This window comes from Myotis nattereri, assembly GCF_964212035.1.
Source record: "Myotis nattereri genome assembly, chromosome: 11".
Lineage (NCBI taxonomy): Eukaryota > Metazoa > Chordata > Mammalia > Chiroptera > Vespertilionidae > Myotis > Myotis nattereri.
In genome coordinates this window covers 54631405-54645311 of record NC_138086.1, presented here as the reverse complement: position 1 = coordinate 54645311, position 13907 = coordinate 54631405, and positions in this window count along the sequence as shown.

Genomic DNA, 13907 nt, shown 5'->3' with positions numbered 1-13907 from the left:
AAGGGGCTGATGGCTGTTTGCAGGCTGGTCATACCCCCTTCAGGGTGGGGGTCCCCACTGAGGTGCCTGGCCAGCCTAGGTGAGGGGCTGAGGGCCGTTTTCAGGCTGGCCAAGCCCCCCTGGCAATGGAAGCTCCCAGCCTCTCCTTTTTTTCTTTTTCTTTTTTTTTTTTTATTCTGGGATTTATTTACCTTCTATAATTGAAACTTTGTAGCCTTGAGAGGATCTCAGAGCCGGCCAGGGCGGGCAGGAGGGAAGCCTCCTGCTTGCTCCAGCTCCGTGGCCACGGCCAGCTGAAGGCAGGTATCTGGGGTTTATTTACCTTCTATAATTGAAACTTTGTTGCTTTGAGTAGAGCTCAGTGCGTGCCGCGGCAAGCGGGAAGCTTGACTTCCTCCATCATTGGGGCAACCAAGCCTCCTGCTTGCTCCAGCTCAGTGGCTGCTGGCCACCTTCTTGGTTGGGTTAATTTGCATATAGTTGCTCTGATTGGCTGGTGGGCGCGGCTTAAGGCGTAGTGAAGGTATGGTCAATTTGCATGTTTGCCTTTTATTAGTATAGATGAGGAATCTTAGGGTTAGGAAGTCCAAAGAACCTATCTAAGATTACACAGGTAACAAGTAGCAGCTCTTAAGTTCAAGTCCCAACTCTAAGAGCTTTGTTACAAACAGTTTTGTCTGATGGCAACAGGAGAAAGATTCCTGATATGAAGCTGAGTAGCAGAGATAAAAATCATTTATCAGTGATATGAGTAGCACTCCTGAGTCTGGTCTCACCCCCAACTAGAGTTCTTCACTCAGATCTTGATTGGGACAATCAATCATCATGGGATCATTCACTTTTTGAATGAAAAGAGAATCAAGAACTACTAGTAAAAACTTGAATAACAGCACAAAAAGTAAGAAAGTTCAGTTACATAAAACTTCACAGGAAAACTTATAATTTTAAAAGTGTGATGTGGGACAGGGTTAATTCTCTGAAGATATATAGAAAAATCAGTTCAGCATTGGAGGAATGGAATGCAATGTTTAACAAAAGTGAATTGCTGAAAAGTTGTCATGGCAAAGAAATTCTGAAGTGTGCAATTGTTTTGGCTGAAGCAGATGGAGTTAATCATGCCATATTAGAGATTTTTTTCACTTCCCCTTGAAATAATTAACTACAAGACTATAAGTACATTTTTCATGTCAAATGGACAGTGGCTTCAAAGAAATTGGAGGGCGGAACTGCAAGAAGTGAGAAAAGAAGACTGACTTGATGCACGAAAGACAAAATATCAACATTTCTTGTATAACCACTGAACATGTGTCAGCAAGCATGAGGTCACTTTTTAACTGAAACAATAGAACCAAAATTGGTAGTGAATTATGTAAGAAAAGCATTGGACTGGAGCTCATCTTTCCTATCAACATAAAAACTCTCAGAATATTGTAGATAGCTCTAAATTCAAATAATTTGAGTGAAAATATAGCAAAACTGCCAGAAAAATAATGCTAAATATGATGTCTGGAAAAGAAGAGCCAAAAGCTAATTACTACCCTGATCTGATCAAACCTGATATCTTTTGGTTTGTATTCCACACTTTGCACAATGGTGGCAAAGCAGCATGTGTCAGCAGAATGTATGTTAGACAGGCTTACTGGGAGCCCTCCTATCCAGGGTTATCAAACTGATAATAGGTTAGTTAATTCTGTTTTAGGTATTGGGTTGGTTAGTTGCATTTTTGTTCAAAATGTCAGTTGTATGACTCTGCCTGTGGACATGTGTACCTGAATTTTTAAAAAAAGAGTAGTCAATGAGCTTTATGAATCTCAGTTTAGTTTCTAGTTATTTGAGCAGAAAATGGATGGGCTCACTTCTGCGTTGGCCTTGCTAGGACTGCCTACTGCTAAAACCTATACAATGCCTCACTAATATAATCATCATAATTAGCATCATAATTCCAATGTTCTGATCAATGCACTTTACCTATATTAACTCCTGTAGTTGTCGTAATTGCCTTTGAAATTGACCCTATTGTTATGTATTCATTTTATTAATAAGCAAGCAGAGATACAGAGAGGTTAAGTGACTTCACTGTATCACACAGCTAGTAGGTAGCAGAGCTAAGATTGAAACCGAGCTATTCTACATTTGGAGTTTATGCTCTTACCCAAAAGATACTTTAAACTGAAAATTTTACTGAAACCAATTTGCTATAACATATGCCATACTCACCCTCTTGGATCCAGCTAGCAGTGGTTCTCAACCTTCCTAATGCCATGACCCTTTAATACAGTTCCTCATGTTGTGGTGACCCCCAACCATAAAATTATTTTCGTTGCTACTTCATAACTGTAATTTTGCTACTGTTATGAATCGCAATGTAAATATCTGATATGCAGGATCTATTTTCATTGTTACAAATTGAACATAATTAAAGTATAGCGATTAATCACAAAAACAATATGTAATTATATATCTGTTTTCCAATGGTCTTAAGCAACCCCTGTGAAAGGGTCATTCTACCCCCAAAGGGTCGCAACCCACAGGTTGGCGACCCACAGGTTGAGAACCGCTGAGCTAGAGGCTTCTCATTTGCTATTCCTGTCTCTTCTGTGGAGTATCTCTTTTTCCTTCTTCTCTAGGGTAGCCTAAGTCAACATTTATGAGAATGCCATAACTTATGTATCCTCTTTGAAGTGGAATCAAGTTGTGTTTCTTTAGTATTACAGACAACATCCTGGGAGGCCTAAGCATAAAATGAATGGAAATTTACCCAATTCAAAAATACAGCATCCTGTATATCATAAAATAAGAATGTTCAGAGGGGCTATATCTAAACTCTGCTTATATAAACTGGGACTAATGATGAAAAATGTTTTTTAAAAACTGAAAAATAATGTTCTAAGCAATTTGGAATGAGTAATTGATGTTTGTGGTATCCAGGGACAACTTAGTCATTCAGAAATTTAAGAAAGGAAAAAAGCCCCATGGGTTTTTGTCCAAATCTTATTTGTATTCTCTTTCCTGTTGTCCTTGTTTATTGTAATGATCTGTCTAATTTTTGGATACCATTATCCCTTTCTCCATATAGCTAAGAACATTTAGGGAGACCTTCATATTTTGGCATTTTTTGGGTTCTATAGAACCGATCTTGATGTTAGTCAGTGATGATATGAGGAGATATAGACCAGAAACATTAACTGAGTCCTGTCTTACCTATGGCTTCTTTCTCCTTAAATTCTAATAATACCCTAGACCCGTGGTCGGCAAACTGCGGCTCGCGAGCCACACGCGGCTCTTCGGCCCCTTGAGTGTGGCTCTTCCACAAAATACCACGTGCGGGCGCGCATGTACAGTGCGATTGAAATTTCATGGCCCATGCACAGAAGTCAGTATTTTGAGGAAGAGCCACACTCAAGGGGCCAAAGAGCCGCATGTGGCTCGCGAGCCGCAGTTTGCCGACCACTGCCCTAGACACATGCTCCTGATCTTAATTGTGTTTTTATTAGCTACTACTGTAACCATTATCTAGGGCCACAATGTGTCATCTTTTTGCTTCTCTCCCTTTCTCAAACTAACACAACTGAAATTCTACCTTTTGAATATAATTCTTGTAACCTAAAAATTTAAACTCCTGCCTATTCCAAACAATGACCTGCCCTAGAGAAACTGTCTTTCTAAACTTACTTTTGAACTCATTCTCCACTTTGCTTCTGGCCAGAATGTCCTGATGCAGACAGTTATTTCAACCACTACTTATCTCCTATTATTTTTTTTTAAAAATGTATGACCTTTCTGTATGGGAGTTCTTATGAACCATAACTTAGTTACATCCCTCACCCGCTACTCTGTCCCCAGATCAAAAGCTCACCCTAGGACAGTTATGTCTTCTGATGGCCTTGTCTTTATGTTCCTTTAGGATGCTAATAGAAATTTCATCCAACTCTATTTTTGGATAACAATGACACATTGATGCCTATTTCAAAGACCACTAGGCATGAAGCTCCAAAGCAGCAGGGATACTCATTTACTTTATGGGGTCTTTTCGTGGTTAAATAGCTGTTGTATAGCACATTACCTGACATGTAGTCGACACTCAAAAATATGTGTAGAAAAAGGGAAGAAAAGGTGGGCAGAATATGAAGTCAACATTCTTGCATTCCGACTTCAGCAAAACCTTTTGCTGGTTGTATTAACATACATAAGTAAATTAAGCTCTGTGTAACTCACTTTTCTCACCATAAAGGGCTAATAATACCTTTCATGCAGATTACGAAGGGTTATCCCTCTGGGCAAGGTAGAATATTTTGGTTAAGTATGGGAACAAAAAAGAACGATACTATATAAGAAAATTTAGTGCTTAGAAAAATATTAAGAAGGTTATAAAGAATTACTATTAACGTTACTTTTGTATAATAATCTACACAAAGGGAAAAGCACAAATATATTTTTTTCTAAAAGTTCTACCAATAATTACCTTTGTGTTTGTGGCTTTATCATACTTAATTGAGCATTTATGATTAGTAATATATTATACTTCAAACAGAAAAGATACTTGCACATATATAATATCTGAAGTAAACTAAATTTTTAAAAACATAATCTATATATATAAAAGCCTAAGTAACTGAACGACCGAACGACTGGTTGAGCAGTCACTATGACGTGCACTGATCACTAGGGGGCAGTTGCTCAATGCAGGAGCTGCCTCCTGGTGGTCAGTGCGCTCCCATAGCCAGCCAATCTCCTGCAGTCCCACCCCCTGACCAGCCAACCTCCCACAGCCCCTCCCCTCAGCCAACCTCTCGCAGCCCTGACCCCAATCGCCAGCCACGCTGAGGGACCCCACCTGTGCACGATTTCATGCATTGGGCCTCTAGTTTTATATAATTATATCCTAGTGTATATATAATGATTCTGCATATGACATATATAATACCTGGGATACTAGTTAATGTAAAGAAAAGGGGAATTTAATGTTAGAGATAAGCACATTTATTTTTCTAAGTACCAGATAACTGATAGATAATAACTTGCCCAAGTAATGTGTTAGTATTAATGTTATTTTAATCAATTAGTATTTTAAATGAAGTGACAGAAAAGCTAGCTTTCACTATTTGTATATTTTTAATTCTAGATTTAAATTAATCAATGAATTTTTTATCTGTCATATGTATATTTCTTTTCTTGTATGAGAAATTATACTATATTTCTAAGTGTATAAAAAAGAGTATAAGAAAGTTTGGCAAAAGTTTGAAAGTTACTTTGAAAAGCTAATCGTTGATTACAATAATGGTATAATGGTACATGAAGACAAATGTGATGCAATATAGTTTGCACTGTCATGACTCAAGGTCTCTAAAAAATGTGTAATTTTTGGCTCACTAGTTATACTGGTCTATTTCACTTGTCCTTATGGCAAGTAAGGTAATGAAATAGGAAATTATTTGAGCCAAGTAATTCATTGGAAGTAATTCAGTTCAACTGTAGTTTTTGAATCTCTCCAGGACAAATCAAAATACACCTTAACTTACAAATATCCAAAGTTCTGACCTTTTGATTTTTCATATTTTTTTTTTTTTTTTTTTACTGACATGAGTTATTCATCCCACCCTTTTCCAGTTAGTAATTTGGATTTTTTCCTGAAGAGGATTTTTCCATGAACACCACATAAAGCTATCCATCAAGTTCTTCCCATGCTTAAGTTTTTATTCATCTTACCAACACCAATTTTTGTTGGAAACAAATCAGAAAGTTAGGGAAACTACAAATGGAAAAGATATGGCATGTCAACCAGTATAACTTCCTACAAACTGGATTACTTCTTATAGTTGATTTACTTTATATTATTATACCTGACATCATCACAATAGCACCGTTGCCCTTTAATCATAGAGTGAGAATGTTATCCTTGTTTAATGCTAATACAATATTCAGTGTTATGTTTTCTCCCTTCCCAGAGTTGGAGGAAAACATGAAGAGAAATATTTTGGCTGCATAATTCTCCTCCCATCCCTGTCCATGCCAAGTCTTTTCCTTTGAGTTCTGAACCATTAACTCTTAGTGCACTTGGAGACATTACTGAGCTAAAGGGGATTTTCCTTACCAGGGAAGAGGAACAAAGCAATTTATCATTTGCTGGAGAAGGAATAAAGGAACATTATCCAAATATAGTCTTCTTTGATTAAAAACACTAGCATTTTTGAAAACACTGTCTTCCTACTCCTAACTTTCTTGTCTATGACACTTAACTCTCTCACCCAATTATTCAACAAATATTCAAGTAGTTCACACTATGTGACAGGCATTTCTTTTTGATTTTTAAAAATTTATCTTTATTGTTGAAGGTATTACAGATGTCCTGCTATTTTTTTCCCATTGACACCCCCTACCCCACAACCACCCATCTCAGTCCTTCACCATGGGCTATGCATATATGCATATAAGCACCCTTGTTAGTCTCTCCCCACCTTCCCTCTGAGATTCATTTGTCTGTTCCATGTTTCTATGTCTCTGGATCTATTTTCTTCATCAGTTTATTTTATTCATTAGATTCCACATATGAGTGAGATCATGTGATTGGCTTATTTCACTTAGGATGATACTCTGCAGGTACCTCCATACTATCTCACAGGGTAAGAGAAACCCTCTTTTTTACTGCTGCATAGTATTCTGTAGTATAAATGTACCACAGCTTTTTTATCCACTTGTACAGTGATGGGCACTTGGACTGGTTTGCAGATCTTAGCTATTATAAATTGCGCTGCTATGAACATAGGGGTGCATACATTCTTTCTGATTAGTGTTTCCTGTTTCTTAGAATATATTCCTAGAAGTGGGATCACTGGGTCAAAAGGCAGTTCCACTTTTAAGTATTTGAGGAAACTCCATACTGTTTTCCATAATGGCTGCACCAGTCTGCATTCACACCAGCAATATACTAGGGTTCCCTTTTCTCCACATCCTTGCCAATGTCCTTCATTGATTTGTTGATGGTAGCCTTTCTGACAGGTATGAGGTGGTACCTCACTGTCATTTTAATTTGCATCTCTTTGATGATTAGTGACTGAGCATTTTTTCATATGTCTCTTGGCCTTCTGTATGTCCATTTTGGATAACTGTCTAGGTCCTTTGCCCATTTTTTAATTGGATTGTTTGTTTTCCTTTTGTTAAGTTTATGTATATATTTTGGACATTAACCCCTATCAGATGTATCATTGGCAAATATGTGTTCCATGCAGTGGGCTCCCTTTTCATTTTGTTGATGGTTTCTTTTGCTCTGCAAAAGCTTTTGGCGTTTTTCTGTTCATCAGCTATAAAAACTTGCAATTCTGTGATCCCAGCCCTCAAAGTGTGGGGAAAGAGATGGCAAATACCAGTTACATATTATGTCAAAGTATTTTAATAGAGTAATGCACATGGTGTAAGGGAGATATAAAAAGATATTACTCTGGCATTACAGAAAGGCTTTAGAGAAGGAGTGATTGAATTTTGACTTGAGATTTGACTTGAAGTATGACTAGAATAAATTATTTAGGAAAGATGGCCAAGCAAAGGGAACAGAGTATGTAAAAACTAACAGCAGTGAGTACAACATTCTTGACAAACAGTTCTGAGTAATAGGAAGCATGGAAGAAAATCATGAATTTGGAACTAGATGTCATCTGATCTTTTGATTTTTATTCAGAAAGATCTGATCTCAGAGTCTGAAGGGTTTAAATAATAAAGGATGCTACAGTCAAGATTACATTTCTAAAAGTTTATTCATCTAATTATTATAGATCATCTGCAGAGGTTATCATTTAAAATGTGAAGGTCTAGATGATGGTTCCATAAAAGTAATAAGAAAAAAGTAGTCAAAATAAACTTTTTTCAGAGCTCTGGGAATTGACCAAAGGCTTACAGCAATACTAAGAACATTTATTCAAGGAAAATGAATGATGTGGGAGTGATCAGCAACATGGCTAAATAAGACATTTCTCGTTGTATCCCCTGTTCAACAATTTGGCATCCATCCACAGCTAAAAGCTTCCAGAGAGCTATTGAATCCAGCACTGTATGCCAAGGACCTGAGAGGAGTTCTCATTTACCCATGATTGGGTAAAAGGTGTATGGGCCTAGGTGGACCCTGCAGTAGCCTGTGAGCTGGATCTAGCTACTCTCAGTATCTTTTCTCCACATTTTTCTCCCGAGAACACTATTTTAGACAATTATTCATGGACAGATGAGCTTTTGTGAAAGTCTAATAGTATAGTAGAGAACTTCCAGCACATAATTAACGCAGAAAAATCATAAATTTGGATGCATTGGTGAGGGTAAGGGGAACGCTTTGACTTTATTCATGTCACCCCCCCCCCCCCCCCAAGGTAGCACGACTCAGTGCAAAGAAAAACCTTCTTGACCCAAAATTTCTTCCAAGGGACAATGTAATTCTGCCACAAAGTCCCATCTCTGTTTTCCCATCCAGAGTATTGGGTTGTGAGCTGCAACACCTCAGACTAGACCGCCTGTCCATGTCAACACCTTCCTCAACCAGGTTCTGACTCTCCACTCATGGAGACCCACCTTCTTGCATAGAAACCCTGTTTAGCACACTTGGGCTCTAACAACTCATGCTGGGCGGTCCTTCTACATAAATTCCCTCCTCACCTTGTTTGGATTCTAATTGCCAACAACAGACCATCTCACTTGCTTTGACATCTACCTTGCCCATCTTGGCCTCTGATATCTCACACCAGGCTATCCCTCCCCAGGAACACACTCCTCGCCTCTGCTCTTTCTCTGACTCCCCACGTTGGAACATTGCCCTGTGTGAATCCCTCCCCTTTCACTGAGGCCCTGACACTCTGTGTGGGACAGTTCTTCTACAGCAGTGCTTCTCAACCTTCCTAATGCCGTGACCCTTTAATACAGTTCCTCATGTTGTGGTCACCCCCAACCATAAAATTATTTTCGTTGCTACTTCATAACTGTAATTTTGCTACTATTATGAATTGCAGTGTAAATATCTGATATGCAGGATGTATTTTCATTGTTACAAATTGAACATAATTAAAGCATAGTGATTAATCACAAAAACAATATGTAATTATGTATGTGTTTTCTGATTGTCTTAGGCAACCCCTGTGAAAGGGTCGTTCATCCCCCAAAGGTTGAGAACTGCTTTTCTACAGGGAAGCCCTCTCACTTTTCTGAGGCTCTGATACTTCATTCCAAGATGACAATCTAAACCCAGTAGAACTTGGACAATATTTACAAGATACACCTGCTTTGTGGGCATACTCCTCATATTGGGCTCTGACACTCCTTTCCTTTTTGAGCCTCATGTCTCCTGTTACAATGCTGGTATATTCACTTACCTTGTTCTGTCTAAACTAATGCTTTCAGAACTAAATTATTCAATTAAGATAAATAAAGGGAAAAGAAGATAAGGGAAAGAAGACTGGAAAAGTTAAAGAGGAAAATGAAGTACTTGCCATAGCCGTTTGGGACTAGTAGAAAGAATCAGAGGTGTTATTTCCATTTCAGACAGATTCATACCTGGATAAACTGAATTGCATCCCCCACAACTGCATATGTTAAAGCCTTAGCCCCCAATGTGGCTCACTTGGAGATAAGGCCTTTAATGAAGTACTTGAAGTTAAATGAAGTTATGAGAATGAGGCCCTAATGTAAATGAACTAGTGTCCTTAAAAGTACCATTGGATATATTATCTATAAGCTAGATATATCAGTATTAATTAGTGTGGCCTTGGAGGATGCCAACTGAGGAAATGTATTGGGATAAAATTAATATAACATAAAGTTCACCATATTAAAATGTACACATCAATAATGTTCAGTATATTCAAAGACTTGTACAAACATCACTACTCTCTAACTTTAGAGCATTTCATCACCCCAAAAAGAAATTCCATATCCATTAAGCAGTCATGACCCTTATATCCCTCCTCCCCACCAAGACAGGCAACCACTAATTTACTGTTTTTTTCTTTAGATTTGTCTTTTCAGGATATTTCATAAAAATGGAGCCATAAAAAATGTGGTATTTTGTGACTAGTTTCTTTTAGCTTAATGTTTTCAAAGTTATGGATGTCATAGCATGTATCAGTACTTAATTCTTTTTGTTGCCAAAAAAATCTCCCTTTGTAGGAATATACCACATTTTGTTTATGCATTCATTAGTTAATGGACATTTGGTTTGTTTCCACATTTTGACTATTATGACTAGAGCTTCAATGGAATTCATGTAGAAATTTTTGTGTGGACATATCTTTTTCACACCTTGAGAATTATATTAATCTGTTCAAGCTGCCATTGTAGAATATGACAAACTGGTTGGCTTAAACAACAGCAGTATATTTTCTCATCATTTTGGTGGCTAGAATTCTCAGATCAAGGTGCTGGTAGGGTTGGTTTCTGGTAAAATCTCTCCTCACTTGCAGATGGCTACCTTCTCATTATGTCCTCACACAGCTTTCTTTCTGTGCACATACCCTTTCAAGGTTTCTTTTTCTTCTTTTTTTTTATTTTTTATCATTTTTTAAATTAAATCTTTATTGTTCAGATTATTACATTTGTTCCCTGTGTTGATACAGTGGTTTTCTGTGCTAAGTGTCCTCTATGGCCCAGTGGTTCAGCCTCCCCAATTACCTGAGGAGGACACTCTTGGTGCACCCCCTTGTGGGCTTTGTGCACAGTGTTGTTGTAGTTAAGCCTTGATTGTTGTAGGTATCACTGGGAGGAATTGGCCTTCAGGCCAATTGGCTGTGAGAATCAGCTGTGTCTGCAGTGGGAGAACTTCTGTGCTGGAGACACCCCTCTGGGGCAAGACTTGCTTCAATGGGGCTTTGGTGCTCTCTGAGTCTGCCCCCTGAGTGTGTCCTTTATGTTTCCACGGAGCTGCAAACTGGATGGTCCCACTCTGACCTCTGGGCTTCCTGGCTCCTGGATCTCTAGGGAGGTGCTACTCTAGTCTTTGCCTGAGGCTATCCAGCAAAAGCCTCCCTACTGGGCTTGGGCGGGGCTGGTCCCACGGGATCAACAGGGCGGGGCTAGCAGTTATGGCTGCTCTCAGTCCAGCACTCAGAGGCTTTGCTTCTCAATGTCCTGGTAATCGCTGCAAGCCCCTCGGATAGAAAGCTGCCCTCGAGTTCCGACCAATGTCAGATAGTCCTGCTTCTCCCGTTTGAGTCTGGGTCCCCAGAGACTTGCCCAGAACTGGAGCTCAGGGCCTGAGATTCCCTCCTGATTGAAAACGACAACCGCGCCCTCAGCCGCCAGCCCACTCTACACACACCTCTGCACCTTAGTATTTTACTTCTGCACCGCACCTCCTCTGAGTCTTGGTATGCTTTTCTCTTTCCTTCTAGTTGTAGAATTTCCACTCATCCAGCCTTCCTGTGGTTCTGGGTGATGTCCGTTCCATCTTTAGTTGTATTTTTGAAGTGGTTGTGCGAGGCAGCAATCTCCTGTGTTTACCTATGCCGCCATCTTGGTTTCTCTTTTTCTTCTTATAAGGACACCAGTTCCTTTAGATTAAGGCCTCATCTTTATGACCTCATTTTACTGTAAGTACTTCAATAAAGGCTTTATCTCCAAGTTGTCTCATATTGGGGGTTAGGGCTTCAAGATATGCATTTGGGGGCCCAATTTAGTTCATAGCATTCCACCCTCTGCCCCCCCCCCCCAATTCATGTTCTTCTTACATGCAAAATACATTCACCTTATTCCAGAAGCCCCTAAAGTCTTCACTCATTCTAGCATTAGCTCCAAGGCCGAAGTTTCATCTAAATATCTAAATGAAGTATAAGTGAAGATCAAGGTATGATTTCATTCTGAGGCAAAATTATAAAGGAAAAAGGGGTGTTAGGTCCCAAGCAATTCAAAAGCCCAGCAAGGCAAATTTCATTAGATGTTACAGCTTCAATAATTCTCTTTTTTTTTTTTTAAATATTTTTATTGATTTTTTACAGAGAGGAAGGGAGAGAGATAGAGAGCTAGAAACATCGATGAGAGAGAAACATCGATCAGCTGCCTCCTGCACATCCCCCACTGGGGATATGCCCGCAACCCAGGTACATGCCCTTGACCGGAATCGAACCTGGGACCCTTCAGTCCGCAGGCCGACGCTCTATCCACTGAGCCAAACCGGTTTCGGCTTCAATAATTCTCTTTGACAAGATGCTCTACCCTCTGGGCCCACCATAGTGGTGGCCCCACCTCTCAGGCCCACTGGAGTGGGGTTTCATACTCAGGCCCACACAGCAAGCTCTATCCCTTTGGTTCTGGTTGGTGGTCCTGCCTTCTCAGTCATGGACTGTGGCCTTGCCCCTGAAACCCTGAGCAGGAACATCCTAGCTTGCTGAAACCAAAGAGGTGGCCCCACCTTCTGTAACCTAGGAAGAGACAGCCTTGCCCCACCCAATTTTGTACACTTTGCGTGTTTGATGGCAGTAAATTAATTACAATTCAGTCCATAACAGGTACACGTCTAGGAGAGGAATCTTTGTCATACCGTAGTTCTATATTTAACCTTTTGAGTAACTTCTACTCTTCCCCAAAATAGCTGAACAATTTTCTAGCCTCAGCAATGAATGAGGGCTCCAGTTTCGCTACATCTTTAATGGTACCTCTTATTGTTTGCGTCGTGTCATTTTAAAAGAAGTCTTGAGCACACTCCCTGACATCATCATTTTAACCACAAGCTCTCACATTCTTTCCTCTGCCCTTCACTCTCTGCCTTTCTCTATCATTCCTTTTCATCAAACAGTAATTGCCAGCTTGCTTCCAGAAAGCAAAACATGAAAAGTACCTCATTAAGCTATTTAGGGTTTTTATTTATTTCTAAAAAGCTTCTCTTTAGCCTTATGACATTTGCCATCACTTAGTTAATTTGGTTTTGCAAGGCCAGCCTTCCGAAGCTGGTTTGTTTTGCTGAAACACTTTCCCTCCTGTTTCTTTCCAGAGAGTTTCTGATTGCCTCAAGTTCAGCTAAGTGAGCCTCCTCCAAGGACTGTCTAGTGTCAGAGCAGGTACACATAAGGAGAAAAGTATGTGTTTAAAAATTAATATGGATAATTAATAAAATAGCATAAATTACCTAATTGCTTAGTAATTTGTACTGTTTACATGGCAAATTAACTCATGGTTTAAAAACAAATTTATGCCCTTATAATAACCTTTTCACAGGCACCAATCTGGGACACATCTAAATGCCAAGGGAAAAATAAAGGAGGTAGAACAAATATTTTTTATTCAGTTAACTGTGAATTTTCTTAATAGCCCAAGTAAAACTGGTGCTTCTGGTTTCCAGCTGTGTAGTTCCTGTCTGTAATTTTTTGTTAAACGGTTCTATTTTGGTTCACAGTGGTCACATAAACCTGGGATATCCTCTTTAACTTTCAATTGAAGATTATCACTATCAGACTGGAATTACATCATAAAGGACTATTGAATGATTCATTAGAGTGTTATAATGTTTCTTTAATTCATAAAATATAGTTACTGTAAAGCCAGAGCTTCAGAGATTTTCTGATACACACATTTTTCCATGGAAACAAAGATGATCTTATCATTTTGTAATTTACTAGACTGAAGTAATTCCCAGGCAAAGCACATATTTGAAAAAGTCAGCAGATGCTTACAACAGGCAGAACAAATTCCAAGCCAAAATAAGGACTTTGCAAATGCCTAAAATTGTAGTCTTTATCTCTAAGGCAGGTGTTTCAAAACTGGACTGGTCCCAAATCTATTTTTTTTCCTTTTTGGTCATTGTTTTCTAGAAGAAGTTGAAAAGGATGTTAAAGATAAGGCAGGTGTTAAGATAAGATTCCTCACCAGGAATGACTCATCAACAGCCAATCAGGGATTTTGTGTCTGTGAACATGACTCTGGTGGTGTCTTGGCTGTGATTATGAAAA